The sequence below is a fragment of the Aotus nancymaae genome, unplaced genomic scaffold (assembly GCF_030222135.1).
Source record: "Aotus nancymaae isolate 86718 unplaced genomic scaffold, 86718_ANA_hifiasm-v0.15.2.pri h1tg000007l, whole genome shotgun sequence".
Classification (NCBI taxonomy): Eukaryota; Metazoa; Chordata; class Mammalia; order Primates; family Aotidae; genus Aotus; species Aotus nancymaae.
This window is the reverse complement of record NW_026988418.1, coordinates 4,640,280-4,656,949: the sequence shown is the minus strand read 5'-3', so window position 1 is coordinate 4,656,949 and position 16,670 is coordinate 4,640,280. Positions and strand designations below refer to the sequence as shown.

At 36.2% G+C, this 16,670-nt stretch overlaps 1 protein-coding gene across 11 annotated transcripts in view; it reads left to right on the top strand.

Annotated features, from left to right (window-relative positions):
• The window catches only part of SCMH1 (Scm polycomb group protein homolog 1), a 235,999-nt gene that overhangs the window by 27,573 nt on the left and 191,756 nt on the right, over nucleotides 1-16,670 (top strand). For 2 of the 11 annotated variants that reach the window (XM_064372234.1, XM_064372229.1), the window contains exon 2: nucleotides 16,565-16,641. The exons of the other annotated variants lie outside the window; for them this stretch is intronic. The gene's annotated coding sequence lies outside the window, so the exon portion shown is untranslated. The remainder of the gene's footprint in view (nucleotides 1-16,564; nucleotides 16,642-16,670) is intronic. 11 annotated transcript variants of the gene reach the window in all.

Genomic DNA, 16,670 nt, shown 5'->3' with positions numbered 1-16,670 from the left:
TATGTGCCTCTACAAAGAAGGAGTTGGAGGAAGGTGAGGGTTGCATTCCTGCTTCTGCTGTTTTCTCACATTCCTTCAGCTTAAAATATTTGAGGGTTACCATGTCCTGAAGCCCATCACAAACATACCACAAAAGTGAAAGGGTTTTATAATGAAAAACATTATTATAGCTACAACCTAAATTTTACCAGTACTTGTAAATATCATAGCTATTTGTCTTCCCTTTACCCACCAGCTGTATTCAAATTTCTCTATTGATTCTTTGGAACTTTTCTTTCTTTCTTTTTTTTAATTATACTTTAAGTTCTGGAGTACATGTGCAGAACATGCAGGTTTGTTACATAGGTATACACGTGCCATGGTGGTTTGCTGCACCCATCACCCCGTCATCTACATTACGTATTTCTCCTAATGGGACTTTTCTATAAAAGGTTTATAACTAATTTGGAGCCTGGGAATGCAAATACGTTTCAAATATTTGTAATTAAATTGTACTTTAACAACTTACATTGCTTTGTACCTCTGATGAATTTCCTTTACCAGGTTATTTATTATTTGAATCTATCTATACTATTTATGTTCCTAAACTATCATTTGTAGCATGAATTCATTTACTGGCATACAGATCATCCATTGAATTTTCCAGAGAATACCTTTAGTTAATTTTTTTTAATGTCATATTTATAGTAGGTTCTTTATATTAGTACTTGTCTTTTTCTCCTTTTAAGGTATGTGTCTTTTTTTCCCAGACAGGGTCTCGCTTTGTTGCCCAGGCTGGAATAAAGTATGTATTCTTAAAAATTAATAAAAAATAATGCTGCATGTTTTATGCCTAGTGGCAAACACTGCAGCTAAAAAGCTTTGTGTGCATAGAGTGGGATGCCACCATGGGTCTTAAAATCTCAGGTATCTCAGTATTTTCTATCATGACCATTTCTTGTTTCTGAGCTTGGGTTGGTTGATTGGTTGGTTGATTTTTCAGGAAAACTGGACTACCTATATGGCCAAGGAGTAAATACAGTCTTTTGCCTATGTTTGATTAGAGGCTCTCACCTTTGATTGATGTTCTCCATTATATTTTTTGTTTCTGGTTCTTTGATGGTACTCTTTCCTATTTTCTGGTACTGAAAAGTAACTATGTACTCATATTTGTAAAATCTTCTTTTGTCATCACAATGCATGTCTTTTAAATGAGTTTTAATCAGATAGAATATATCTTTGTATTACATGGATTTCCTTAAGCTGTAAGGACTATATTCAGAAAAGTCTTTGAAAAGCTAAATTTTTTATTCTTATTTTTCTGAGTCTGCTTGCTAGGGAATGAAAAGCTAAGTTATATTCATGATTATGTCTCTCAACTCCTTCTATCCGCTCGTTACCTTTATGTAATGATCCTGTTGAATTTGAGAGTGACTTACAAATACTACAGTGCCTGACTTGTTTTTGTTTCATTTTAAGAGATTTTCCTTAACTATTTTTTTCTCTCAGAAATCAATTTGTGAGTTCTAATTACAAGCCATCCAAGTATAATATTTTTTCAATTCAATAAGTAGTCACTATTCGGGTCATATAATTTTTAAGTTTTGTGTCTTTTTTCCTTACTAATTAGTATATACTCATTTCATTCATAAATATATGTTGAGTACCTCCCCTTATAACAGGCACTATTCAAGGTACTGGGATATAGTGCTGAATGAATAACGTAAACACCCCAGTGAGAGAGACTAATAAATAGGTGTGGAAAATATTAAAGGGTGCTAACCACTATGTGGAGAATTAAGAGTGGCATGATAGAAAGGGTCTAGGTGACTACTTTAGTTTGAGTGATCAGGGAATACTTCTCTGAGGAGGTGACATTTAAGCCAAGACCTGAAGGATGAGAAGCCAGCTGTGTGAATATTGAGGTGGAACATTCCAGGTAGTGTAAAGGCCCCAAGATCATAAGGAACTTGGCCTCCAGCAGGAGTTAAGAAGACTAGTGTAGCTGGAGCAGAGCAAATGGTGAGAGCTGTAGGAGATGAAGTAGAAGAGGTAAGTAGGAGTCAGATCATGCAGGACTGTGTGGGCCAGGGTGAGGTACTTGGATTTAATTTAAAGTGCTATGGGGAGTCTTTGGGAGATTTTAAGCTGGAAAGTAATATGATCTAATTTACATTAACATATAGTCGAAACAGGATCATATAGGGAAGAAAATAGGTCAATATTGAGAACCTATAACTCAAACACAGAAAAAAGATTGCATTTGTTGCTAAAACATACTAAGTAGCCCAGTGTTCCTTGAAAAATCCTAGACCTAAGAGACAAGAAATTTGGCCAAATGCCATTGTTTTGAATCCCAGCTCCACCATGTACTAACTATGTAACCTTGGGCAAATTGTAAGACATCTCTCTGCACTGGTTTCTAATCATTAAAATGAAGATAATAATAGTACCTGCCAATAATAATAGTGCCTGCCTTATAGACTAGTGACAATTGAACAACATAATACATGGAATGTGCTTAGAGCAATGCTTGGCACACAATAAGTACTTAATAATTTTATATTTCCTTTAGAACTGTGTTTTTGTCTGATAGCCATGTGGTTAATATGACTGGATATAATGAATTTTTAATTTTACTTAATTTTAAGTAAATTTAAAATTTAAAACTGATCTCAATTCAGTTATTAGAAAAAGTTTAAGTATGTTTGGAACAATTTGGATATATGAATTTTCTTTTTCAAGTGTAAATTTATGAAATTGAAATATGGATCAAGTATTTCTGTTGAAAATTTAGCATCTGAATTGAGGTAAGCTGTAAGTGTAAATATATATCAGATTTTAAAGACATTATAAAAAGAATGTATTTTTATTAATGATTTTTATGATTACTTGCTGAAATGATAATATTTTGATATATTGGGTTAAATGAAATGCATTATTAAAATAATTTTTCACTTTTTTAACTTTTAAAAGTATGACTACTAGAAAAATGTAAAGGCCACCTATGTAATTTTACATTTTTCTAGTAATCACATTTTTAAAAGTTAAAAGAAACAAGTGAAAATAATTTTAATAATGCATTTTATTTAATAAATACTGAACATTACTCTTCTATTTCTGCTCTACACCCTGGGCCGGGGGAAGGGTAGTAGAAGAAGCATATAGACTAAGAGAGGTGCTTTTTCTAATTATACAGATACTTCTGGAGATTCTGAAACACCTTCATGCAGTGGAGCCTCCCTCTCCATCAAATTACTCCTGCCTCCTGTTCCCTCACTGAAAATCAGTGCTCTTAGTGAGCCTGCCTTCACTAATAGGAGTTTGTATTATTCAGGAGTATCAGGGTGCAAAAAGTTACAAATTGCACCAAATTTAACAAGGTTAGACACCTGTCAATGATTTTGATGAAATAAATTTTTAGAGTTCTCTAAACTATTAAATAGTACAATATACAATATTACCATATAAAAGTACCGTAAAGTCTACCATGAATCCTGGTCCAGTTGACTCCAGAGGCTTAAAATGAGAAAGAATTAAAGTAAATTTTATGAAAGTAAAGGATGGATTACTAGGTCAAAAGCTGAGGAAATTGAGGAAGGCATCTTGTGTTCTAAAAGCTAAATTTCTAGGAAAACTAACAAAACAAACAGCCTGGCATGGTGGCTCATGCCTGTAATCCCAGCGCTTTGGGAGGCCAAGGTGGGTGGATCACGAGGTCAGGAGTTTGAGACCAGCCTGGCCAACATGGTGAAATCCCATCTCTACTAAAAATACAAAAATTAGCCAGGCATGGTGGCGCACCCCTGTAATCCTAGCTACTCAAGAGGCTGGGGCAGGAGAATACTTGAACTTAGGAAGCGGAGGTTGCAGTGAGCCGAGATTGCACCACTGCACTACACCCTGGACAACAAGAGCGAGATTCCGTCTTAAAACATACAAACTCTCTCTCTCTCTCTCTCACTCTCTCCCCCCTCCTCCCCTTTCTCTCCGCGCGCCCCCCCCCCACCAAAGCTAAGTAACCATAAACTTTGGTCTCTGAAATGAAGCTGGATATGTGTTTTTCTTCTCATGCCTCTTGGTTCCTGCTAGTTTTGTGCTTGCATACAAAGGTTTTCTGACTTGTTTAAAGGGGCATTATTCTCAGGAGTTGCTGTGAAGAAGGTTCCTAATAAATACTGAACACTACTTTTCTCCTGAGCTGTTTAGATTGCTTATTCTACATTCTTTTTACGTTACCCCAAATTTTTTTAATTCAATGATGTGCTTTAGCCAAATATCTATCACATTTCAAAGATTATTTCTTGCCCTCTTAAGTCACTTCTCTAGAGAAGAGAGCCCCTTCCTGAGTTCTTTACCGTTTTGGAATGACAGAAGACACATTTCGCTGGAAGCCCTTTTTGGTGAGAAAAGAGTTAGTCTCAGAGTTTTTCAACCAGAAATGAATGTCAAAGCAATTGCTTGAGTTGCTCATAGGAAGACAACTAATGTCACTTGATAAATTTCCTTATTTCAATTTTCTGTGAAGCCATAAAATTAGATACTTGTAGAGGTGAATGATGAGGAAACAGGCATGCAGCTAGTTTGGAATAAATGTGGGACCCACCTGGAAGGCACTATAGAAAACAACACTGAGTTCTGACCATATTCTGTTGAAGAAATGGTGGCCCTGAGGAAATGACTTCTCAGTGATAGAATGAACCAGGCCAAATCTAGATCTTTCATCTCAGGTTCTTGGTACAAAGAAACCATGTTTACCCTGAAGTTTGTAATTCTGTAGGATTCATACAAGACTCCAGATTAATGCCATGGATTTATACTCCCTCTGTTTTTAAAAGATAAGAATATGAGACTTTAGAGGGGATTTACAGAATGGTTTATGGATGCTGTTTTGTCAATGAGCCCAAATTACTTCATTTACCCATCTCCATGGCCCAAGCAGTTGAGGATCTAATGTATTGTCAGGGATCTTTGTCTAAGGAGATAGTTTTCTATACAGGATTCTAACCTATTAGACTCTACGAGGATAAAGTTGATCTTGAGATCTCCGGTCCCTTGTAACATAGACATCTTTCAAAGATCTGCTTAGGCAGTGTGTGAACTGATTAAAAAAAAAAGTACAGGTTAATAATCTCTTATCGCTCACCAAAGCCATATGAGTGAGACGTCAGATTTTCATTTTGTTGCCGTGAAAAACTTTTATTAGTTGACTCCTGTTTATAGATGATGACATGCATTCAAATCTTTACTCCATATGCAGCCATAAAAAAGGATGAGTTCATGTCCTTTGCAGGGACATGGATGAAGCTGGAAACCATCATTCTCAGCAAACTGACACAAAAACAGAAAACCAAACACTGCATGTTCTCACTCATAAGTGGGTGTTGAACACATGGACACAGGGAGGGAAACATCACACACAGGGACCTGTCAGGGCTGGGGGGCTAGAGGAGGGTTAGCAGGGGGTAGGGGGCTAAGGGAGGAATAACATTAGGGGAAATACCTAATGTAGATGATGGGGTGATGGATGCAACAAACCATCATGGCAGGTGTATACCTATGCAACAAACCTGCGCATTCTGCACATGTACCCCAGAACTTAAAGTATAATAAAAACAAAAAACAACAAATCTTCACTCCAGAAAACCTTGGGGAAATAGGCCATTCTAAGAAGAGTAATGTTCTGGAGAGCTATAGGAGTGTTCCATTATAGATTAAAGTTTTATTTTAAAAAATTATTTTAGTTGGAAATTATTTTAAAATGGATTGTACCCCTTCTTCCTTTTAATTTAGTTCAGTGAGACTAATTTAGTATATGTATGTGTGTGTGTAAAGGATACAAAGTTCCATGGATTTTTAGTATCTATTCCTAACTCTGTTTTCCTTACAAACATTATTTTTATAGAATTGTGAGGTTTTAAGGAATGTATGCCATTGTAAAAAACACCTAGATTTAAGTCTGTGGATCACAATCAAAAAAGATCAGAAAGCCAGTGCCCTAGGTAGCTCCTTCTTTGCCTTAATAATACTTTCTTATATTTGTATAAGATTTAACTATTTGCCAAGCCTCTGTACATACACACTGTATATGATCTATGATAAGTAAACTAGAGATGTTCTTCTTGTTGTTTTAAACTATACTAGGCAGGCATAAGGAAACAAGAAGGAGGATGGACTTTGAAATCAATCTCTCTCTAATTTCAGCTTTTATTTTAGATTCGGGAGTACATGTCCAGGTTTGTTACAAGGGTATATTGCACGTTGCTGAGGTTTGGGCTTCCGTTGATCTCATCACCTAGATAGTGAACATAGTACCCAACAGGAAGTTTTCAGCACCCTCCCACCCCCAACCCCCATTGTGAAGTCCCTAGTGTGTATTATGCTTATTTTTATATCCATGTGTACCTGATATTTAGCTCCCACTTATAAACAAGTACATGTGATATTTGACTTTCTGAAATCAGACAACCTTTAATAATGGCTTCTGCATTTAGAAGTTGAGTGACTATGGGTGCCTTAATCTTTAACTTCAGAAGTTGAGCTTAAAAAAAAAAAATCTAAATGGGAACAGTAATGCCAGACTTGTTGGGTGCTTTAAGTCAAGTAATAAAAATACCTAGCAGGAGCACAGTGGATGACTCTTATAAAAACAAAATGTTGATTGGAAAGAAGAGGACATAAAAGAGTACATATGATATAATTTCATTTATATAAAACTCAAAACAGGCAAAACTAACCTACGTGATTGAAGTCAAGACAATGGCTACTCTTGGGTGGAGTCGTAACTGGGAGGGGTGGGCACAAGGGATATTTATTGGGGTGCTAATAATGTGTTCTTTCTTGTTTGGAGATACATTATGAAAATTCACTGAGTTTTTATACTTATGATTTATGCACTTTTGGGTAAGAATGTTATACTTTAATAAAAAATTATTTTATTTTTTCAAAACTCTTTTTTTTTTAACTTGTAACATGTCTTGTGATGTACTTTACATTTGAAAAGTAACATCTTCTTTTTTATTGCATTTTAGGTTTTGGGGTACATGTGAAGAACGTGCAAGATTGTTGCATAGGTGCATACGTGGCCGTGTGATTTGCTGCCTTCCTCCCCTTTACCTATATGTGGCATTTCTCCCCATGCTATCTCTCCCCAACTCCCCATCCCCTACTGTCCCTCCCCTATTTCCCCCCAACAGACCCCAGTGTATAGTGCTCCCCTCCCTGTGTCCATGTGTTCTCATTGTTCAACACCCGCCTATGAGTGAGAACATGCGGTGTTTGATTTTGTGTTCTTGTGTCAGTTTGCTGAGAATGATGGTTTCCAGGTTCATCCATGTCCCTACAAAGGACACGAACTCATAGTTTTTGATGGCTGCATAGTATTCCATGGTGTACATGTGCCACATTTTCCCTGTCCAGTCTATCATCGATGGGCATTTGGGTTGGTTCCAGGTCTTTGCTATTGTAAACTGTGCTGCAATGAACATTTGTGTGCATGTGTCCTTATAGTAGAACGATTTATAATCCTTTGGATATATACCCAGTAATGGGATAGCTGGGTCAAATGGAATTTCTATTTCTAGGTCCTTGAGGAATCGCCACACTGTCTTCCACAATGGTTGAACTAATTTACACTCCCACCAATAGTGTAAAAGTGTTCCTATTTCTCCACATCCTCTCCAGCATCTGTTGTCTCCAGATTTTTTAATGATTGCCGTTCTAACTGGTGTGAGATGGTACCTCAATGTAGTTTTGATTTGCATTTCTCTAATGACCAGTGATGATGAGCATTTTTTCATTTGTTTGTTGGCCTCATGTATGTCTTCTTTTGTAAAGTATCTGTTCATATCCTTCGCCCACTTTTGAATGGGCTTATTTTTTTCTTGTAAATCTGTTTTAGTTCTTTGTAAATTCTGGATATCAGCCCTTTGTCAGATGGGTAAGCTGCAAAAATTTTTTCCCATTCTGTTGGTTGCTGATTCACTCTAATGACTGTTTCTTTTGCCGTGCAGAAGCTGTGGAGTTTGATTAGGTCCCATTTGTCTATTTTGGTTTTTGTTGCCAATGCTTTTGGTGTTTTGGTCATGAAGTCCTTGCCGACGCCTATGTCCTGAATGGTTTTGCCTAGATTTCCATCTAGGGTTTTTATGGTGTTAGGTCTTATGTTTAAGTCTTTAATCCCTCTGGAGTTAATTTTAGTGTAAGGTGTCAGGAAGGGGTCCAGTTTCTGCTTTCTGCATATGGCTAGCCAGTTTTCCCAACACCACTTATTAAACATGGAATCCTTTCCCCATTGCTTGTTTTTGTCAGGTTTGTCAAAGATCGGATGGTTGTAGATATGTTGTGTTGCCTCCAAGGCCTCTGTTCTGTTCCATTGGTCTATATCCCTGTTTTGGTACCAGTACCATGCTGTTTTGATTACTGTAGCCTTGTAGTATATTTTGAAGTCCAGTAGTGTGATGCCTCCCGCTTTGTTCTTTTTGCTTAGAATTGACTTGGCTATGCGGGCTCTCTTTTGGTTCCATATGAAGTTTAAGGTGGTTTTTTCCAGTTCTGTGAAGAAGGTCATTGGTAGCTTAATGGCGATAGCGTTGAATCTGTAAATTACTTTGGGCAGTATGGCCATTTTCACGATATTGATTCTTCTAACCATGAACATGGAATGTTTCTCCATCTGTTTGTGTCCTCTCTTATTTCGTTGAGCAGTGTTTTGTAGTTCTCCTTGAAGAGGTCCTTTATGTTCCTTGTTAGTTGTATTCCTAGGTATTTTATTCTCTTTGTAGCAATTGTGAATGGCAGTTCGTTCTTGATTTGGCTCTCTTTAGGTCTGTTATTGGTATATAGGAATGCTTGTGATTTTTGCATATTGATGTTGTATCCTGAGACTTTGCTGAAGTTGCTTATCAGTTTCAGGAGATTTTGGGCTGAGATGATGGGGTCTTCTAGATACACAATCATGTCGTCTGCAAATAGAGACAATTTGACTTCCTCCTTTCCTAGTTGAATACCCTTTATTTCTTTTTCTTGCCTGATTGTTCTGGCTAGAACTTCCAGTACTATATTGAATAGGAGTGGTGAGAGAGGGCATCCTTGTCTAGTGCCAGATTTCAAAGGGAATGCTTCCAGTTTTTGCCCATTCAGTATGATATTGGCTGTTGGTTTGTCGTAAATAGGTTTAATTATTTTGAGATACATTCTGTCAATACCTAGTTTATTAAGGGTTTTTAATATAATGGGTTGTTGAATTTTGTCAAAGGCCTTCTCTGAATCAATTGAGATAATCATGTGGTTTTTGTCTTTGGTTCTGTTTATGTGGTGAATCACATTTATAGACTTGCATATGTTGAACCAGCCTTGCATCCCTGGGATGAATCCTACTTGATCACGGTGGATAAGCTTTTTGATGTGCTGTTGCAATTGGCTTGCCAGTATTTTATTGAAGATTTTTGCATCTATGTTCATCATGGATATTGGCCTGTAGCTTTCTTTTCTTGTTGAGTCTCTGCCGGGTTTTGGTATCAGGATGATGTTGGTCTCATAAAATGATTTAGGAAGGATTCCCTCTTTTTGGATTATTTGGAATAGTTTCAGAAGGAATGGTACCAGCTCCTCTTTGTATGTCTGGTAGAATTCGGCTGTGAACCCATCTGGACCTGGGCTTTTTTTGGATAGTAGGCTCTTAATTGCTGCCTCGACTTCAGACCTTGTTATTGGTCTATTCAGGGTTTCAACTTCTTCCTGGTTTAGGCTTGGGAGGAGACAACTGTCCAGGAATTTATCCATTTCTTCCAGGTTTTCTAGTTTATGTGCATAGAGTTGTTTGTAATAATCTCTGATGATGGTTTGAATTTCTGTGGAATCTTTGGTGATATCCCCTTTCTCGTTTTTTATTGCATCTATTTAGTTATTCTCTCTTTTCTTTTTTATTAATCTGGCTAGTGGTCTGTCTATTTTGTTGATCTTTTCAAAAAACCAGCTCCTGGATTTATTGATTTTTTGAAGGGTTTTTCATGTCTCTATCTCCTTCAGTTCTGCTCTGATCTTAGTTATTTCTTGTCTTCTGCTAGCTTTTGAGTTTTTTTGATCTTGCTCCTCTAGGTCTTTCAATTTTGATGATAGGGTGTCAATTTTAGATCTCTCCTTGCTTCTCATGTGGGCACTTATTGCTATATATTTTCCTCTAGAGACTGCTTTAAATGTGTCCCAGAGATTCTGGTATGTGGTGTCTTCGTTCTCGTTGGTTTCCAAGAACATCTTTATTTCTGCCTTCATTTCTTTGTTTATCCAGTCAACATTCAAGAGAAAGTTGTTCAGTTTCCATGAAGCTGTGTGGTTCTGGGTTGGTTTCTGAATTCTGAGTTCTAACTTGATTGCACTGTGGTCTGAGAGACTGTTTGTTATGGTTTCTGTTCTTTTGCATTTGCTGAGGAGTGATTTACTTCCAATTATGTGGTGAATTTTAGAGTAGGTGTGATGTGGTGCTGAGAAGAATGTATATTCTTTGGATTTGGTGTGGAGAGTTCTGTAAATGTCTATTATGTTTGCTTGGTCCAGGTCTGAGTTCAAGTCCTGGATATCCTTGTTAATTTTCTGTCTCGTTGATCTGTCTAATATTGACATTGGAGTGTTAAAGTCTCCCACTATTATTGTGTGAGACTTACAAAGTCTCTTTGTAAGTCATTAAGAACTTGCCTTATACATCTGGGTGCTCCTGTGTTAGGTGCATATATATTTAGGATCGTTAGCTCTTCTTGTTGCATTGATGTTTTTACCATTATGTAATGTCCTTCGTTGTCTCTTTTGATCTTTGTTGCTTTAAAGTCTATTTTATCAGAGATGAGAATTGCCACTCCTGCTTTTTTTTGCTCTCCATTTGCTTGGTAAATCTTCCTCCATCCCTTTATTTTGAGCCTTTGTGTATCCTTGCATGTGAGATGAGTTTCCTGGATACAGAACACTGATGGGTTTTGGCTTTTTATCCAATTTGCCAGTCTGTGTCTTTTGATTGGGGCATTTAGTCCATTTACGTTTAGGGTTAATATTGTTATGTGTGAATTTGATCCTGCCATTTTGATGCTAGCCGGCTGTTTTGCCTGTTAGATGATGCAGATTCTTCATTGTGTTGATGCTCTTTACCATTTGGTATGTTTTTGGAGTGGCTGGTACTGGTTGTTCTTTTCTATGTGTAGTGCCTCTTTCAGGAGCTCTTGTAAAGCAGGTCTGGTGGTGATGAAATCTCTGAGTACTTGCTTGTTCACAAAGGATTTTATTTTTCCTTCACTTATGAAGCTTAGTTTGGCTGGATATGAAATTCTGGGTTGAAAGTTCTTTTCTTTAAGGATGTTGAATATCGGCCCCCACTCTATTCTGGCTTATAGGGTTTCTGCTGAGAGATCTGCTGTGAGTCTGATAGGCTTCCCTTTGTGGGTAACCCGACCTTTCTCTCTGGCTACCCTTAGCATTTTCTCCTTCATTTCAACCCTGGTGAATCTGATGATTATGTGCCTTGGGGTTGCTCTTCTTGAGGAATATCTTTGTGGAGTTCTCTGTATTTCCTGGACTTGAATATTGGCCTGCCTTGCTAGGTTGGGGAAGTTTTCCTGGATAATATCCTGAAGAGTATTTTCCAGCTTGGATTCATTCTCTTCATCACATTCAGGTACACCTATCAAACGTAGATTAGGTCTTTTCACATAGTCCCATATTTCTTGTTGACTTTGTTCATTCCTTTTTACCCTTTTTTCTCTAATCTTGCCTTCTCGTTTTATTTCATTGAGTTGATCTTTGACCTCTGATATCCTTTCAAAAAGTTATTTTTGAAGTGCCTAACACATAGTTTATTCTCTTCTCCTATGATGGTTCTTTAAGTTAACAACATGAAAGTTTATTTTAACAGAATGATCCTAGCCTCTTTTCATTGTAATCTTTCCATTTATTTGTTCTGTATTAGTCTCTTTTTCCTAATTCCAATTTTATACCTAAGCATGTTTAATAAATATATACTGTTGATAATCCCAACTGGTTTATTTGAAGGAGTTTAGGTCAGTCAGACAAGGTGAAATTGAATGTCACTGTCGTCTAGGCATATATCAGAAATATGAATTTTAACTTGATAAAATTCTCTTATCTTGGGATGATTTGGTGATATTTTGCTTTTCACTTGAAAATTTCCCTGATTTGTGTAATATGATCTTGTCCAGTATCAGACAGACTTTAATCATTTACTTTTTCATGGTGGAATTTTGGACATATTCTGTTATTTCTTGCACTTTTAATGCAAGCCAATTATAGTGTGGTGGATTTTGAAATAGTCACTGTCACATCCTGTAGCACCTTACAGTTTTTTCTTGGGTTTTTATTGCTGAAAGAGAACCATGCTTATTGTTTTTATCTTACTGTTTTTGTACTACAAGCATAGAAGTAGACTTCTATGCTAGGAAATTTATGCCAGATCCTGTTATAAAAAACAGAATTCTTGAAAATTCAATTTTTAAAAACTGAGAAAGTTATTTCTTCTGCTAAGCACTGCTAGACAATGTGCAGGATATAAAATAAGCCTATGACAATCTCTGCCCTCATGGAGGGTGGACTCCTGCTGTAAAGACAGATTTCTACTTTGTCGGGGAGGTAGAAAATGAATTTGTCCACACTTGCTTTTTGTCTTTTGGACATTGGTATTGAGAGAAAGTCTCTGATAGAGATGCTAGCAAACCCATCTAAATCCCAGAGAACTGTGGTGATTATCATACAGATTCAGGTGGAGCCAAGAATCAAAGTGACTTCATCAGTGATCAGTAATATGACAAAGTGTTAGGGGGCTGAGGGAGCACCCTCTATATATCAGACACTTACTTATATTAATTCGTGAAAATAGATCATGACATTCAGTGCTTCCTAACCTTGGAGTAGGCACTGTTACTTCCATTTTAAAGATGTACAAATTGAGATCCAGAGACATTTAGTAACCTATCCAGGTTTACATAGATAGTGATAAACTTGGTATTCAAACCCACAGCCCATCTGTACTGCATGCTATGTATAGATAGTAACATCCGGGGAAGGAATGCATTTATTGGAAGATAAACAGCTTGGAAACATGCTAAACAGGAAGTCATAAAGAAAATTGATAGAGGATTACATCTAGGACTACCCAGGAAAAGGGATACTGTGACTCAAGATTGGATTTCTTGAAAATCCCCATGAAGCTTTTTGTGCTCCTTTTGCAAGATAGTTGAATGATGTGTATCAAACACTGATACATATCCACCTGTTGCCTGTTTTTTTTAAAATTGTGGTAAAATATACGTAACTTAAAGTTTACCATCTTAAGACATTAAGTACATTTGTACTGTGTGTAGCCTTCACCATTATCCATCTCTAGAATTTTTTTTATCATCCCAAACAGAAACTCTGTGCCCATTAAATGTAACTCTTCTTTCTCCACCAGTTCCCTAGTAACCTTTATTCAACTTTCCATCTATATGAATTTACCTATACTAGGTTCCTCATATAAGTAGAATCATACAATATTTGTCCTTTTGTGTCTGGCCACTTTCACTTAGCACAGTGCCTTTCAAGGTTCATCCATGTTGTAGCGTGTATCAGAATTGCACTCCTTTTTATGGGTGAATATTCCATTGTATGTGTATATCATGTTTTGTTTATCCAGTCATCTGTTGATGAACATTTAGATTGTTCTCCACTTTTGGCTATTGTGAATCATGCTGCTATGAATATTAGTGTACCGATGTCTGTTTGAAACCCTGCTTTCAATTCTTTTGGGTATATAACTGGGGGTGGAATTGCTGAATCATATGATAATTCTACATTTAACTTTTGGAAGAACTGCCAAACTGTTTTCCACAGCAGTACCATTTTACGTTGCCACCAGCAATGCAGGAGGGTTCCAATTTCCCCATATCCTCACCAACACTTGCTATTTTTCTTTTTTTTTTTTATAACAGCCATCCTAATAAGCATGAAGTAGTATGTCATAGTAGTTTTTTAAAAATTTATTTAATGATTAATGATGCTGTAAAAGTGATGCTGTAAAAGATTAGCATCATTTCACGTGATTATTGGCCATCCGTATATCTTCTTTTGCCCATTTTTTAATTGGGTTGTTAGAGTTTTTTGTTCTTGTTGTTGAACTGTAGGAGTTCTGTCTATATTTTGGATGTTGACAGAATACAATCATGATTTGCAAGTATTTTCTCCAATTCTGTGGGCTGTCTTTTCACTGTCATGGTAGTATCTTTTGATGCACAAAAGTTTCTTATTTTGATGAAGTCCAATTTATCTGTTTTCTGTTTTGTTGCTGGTGTTTTATGTGTCATATCCTATAGTCATTGCCAAATCCAAAATGTTGAAGAATTTCCCCTATGCTTTCTTCTAAGTGTTTTATAGTTTTCATTCTTATATTTATTTAAGTCTTTTTTTTTTTTTTTTTTTTTTTTTTTGAGACAGAGTTTCACTCTTGTTACCCAGGCTGGAGTGCAATGGCGCGATCTCGGCTCACCGCAACCTCCGCCTCCTGGGTTCAGGCAATTCTCTTGCCTCAGCCTCCTGAGTAGCTGGGATTACAGGCACGCACCACCACGCCCAGCTAATTTTTTGTATTTTTAGTAGAGACTGGGTTTCACCATGTTGACCAAGATGGTCTCGATCTCTTGACCTCGTGATCCACCCGCCTCGGCCTCCCAAAGTGCTGGGATTACAGGCTTATTTAAGTCTTTGATATATTTTGAGTTAATTTTTTTGTATATGGTATAAAGTAAGTAAGCAACTTCATTCTCTTGCATGTGGATATTCCGTTTACCCAGACCCATTTGTTGAAGAGTGTCTTTTTCCCATGAAATGGTCTTGGGATTTTTATTGAAAATCAATTGACCATGTATGTGAGGATTTATTTTTGAGCTCTCTATTCTATTACATTGATTTGTCTGTCTATCCTTAAGCCAGTACTATACTATTTTGATTACTATAGCTTTGTAGGAGGTTTTGAAATCAGTAAGTGTAAGTTTTCTAACTTTGTTCTTTTTTTCAAGATTGTTTGAGCTATTTAGAATCCTTTAAGATTCTATGTGAATTTTAGGACAACTTTTTCTATTTGTGCAAAAATGTCATTTGGATTTTGATAGGGATTGTGTTGAATCTGTAGATTGTTTTCAGTAGTATTGCCATCTTAATATTAGTCTTTCAGTTATTGAACACAGAATATATTTTCATTTACTTATATCTTCTTTAATTTCTTTCTACAGTATTTTGTAGTTTTAAGTGTACAAGTCTTTAGACTTGTTGGTTAATTTTATTCCTAAATATTTATTCTTTTTGATACTATTTAAATGGAATTATTTTCTTAATTTTCTTTTTACACTGTTCATTGCTAGTGTATAGAAATACAACAAAACTTGGTGTGTTGACTTTGTATCCTGCAACTTTGCTGAATTCATTTATTAGCTCTAACAGTTTTTTGGGGAATCTTTAGGGTTTTGTACATATAAGATTATATAATCTGCAAGCAGAGATCATTTTACTTCTTCCTTTCAAATCTGAATGCCTTTAATTTCTTTTTCTCACTTAAATACTTTAGCTAGAACTTCCAGAAGCATGTTTAATAGAAGTGGTGAAAGTGGATATCTTTGTCCTATTCCTAATCCTTGGGGAAAAGCTTTCAGTCTTTCACCATTGAGTATATTATCTGTGAGTTTTTAATATATGGCCTTTATTATGTTGAAGAAGTTCCCTTCTATTCTTAGTTTATTATTTTCATTATAAAGCATGTTAAATTTTGTCAAATGCTTTCTCTACATTGAGATTACCATGTGCCTTTTTTTTTTTTTTACTTCATTCTATTTATGTGATATATTACATTGATTGATTTTCATATGTTGAACCATCCTTATATTCTGGGAATAAATGTCACTTGGTAATTGTGTATGCTCTCACTATGTTGCCAAATTTAGTTTGCTAGTATTTTGTTGAGGATTTTTACATCCTTAAGGGCTGTTTTTGAAATTAAAGTTTTATTGGAACACAGCCATGCCCAATCATTTCTGTATTATCTATGATTACTTTCATGTTTCAGCAGAAGCCACACTGTCTGCTAAGCTACAAATATTTATTATCTGGCCTTTTATAGAAAAGGTTTGCCAACTTCTGAGTTAGACAAATAACTCCTTACTGTGGTTCCATACTGCCCAAGAAATCTGGTTCTTATTTGGATTCTTGTGTAGATGCACCTTTAAAGTCGAATGGCCCTGGTTACATACCAGTAAATATTTTAGCTGTTTGTATTTCTCACAGTAAAGTAATAAATTAACATTCTAGTTTATCCATTATGATATAATGACCTATAGCTCTATCCACAAAAGTCTGTTCCATTTTTAACAGAATCAGGGTTCTGAACTCACAAAGCTGAGAAAAGGATCCTGGAAATTGGAAACCTAACCAAATTGCTGCCCTTGAGAAGCCCTGTCTGGGTATCCAGCCTTTTGACTTCCTCTGATAAAATCTAATTTCACTGCATGTCTCCTTTGATCTACAGTAGTTCATATTTCTATTTTTTTCTGTCTTTTGCTTTTAGATTTCTACATAGTACTAAGGAAGAATGATTTCGTATTTGATGTAGCTGAACCATGCAAAAATTAGATCCTTGAAAAGGTCAGAACCTGTATCTATACATAGTACAA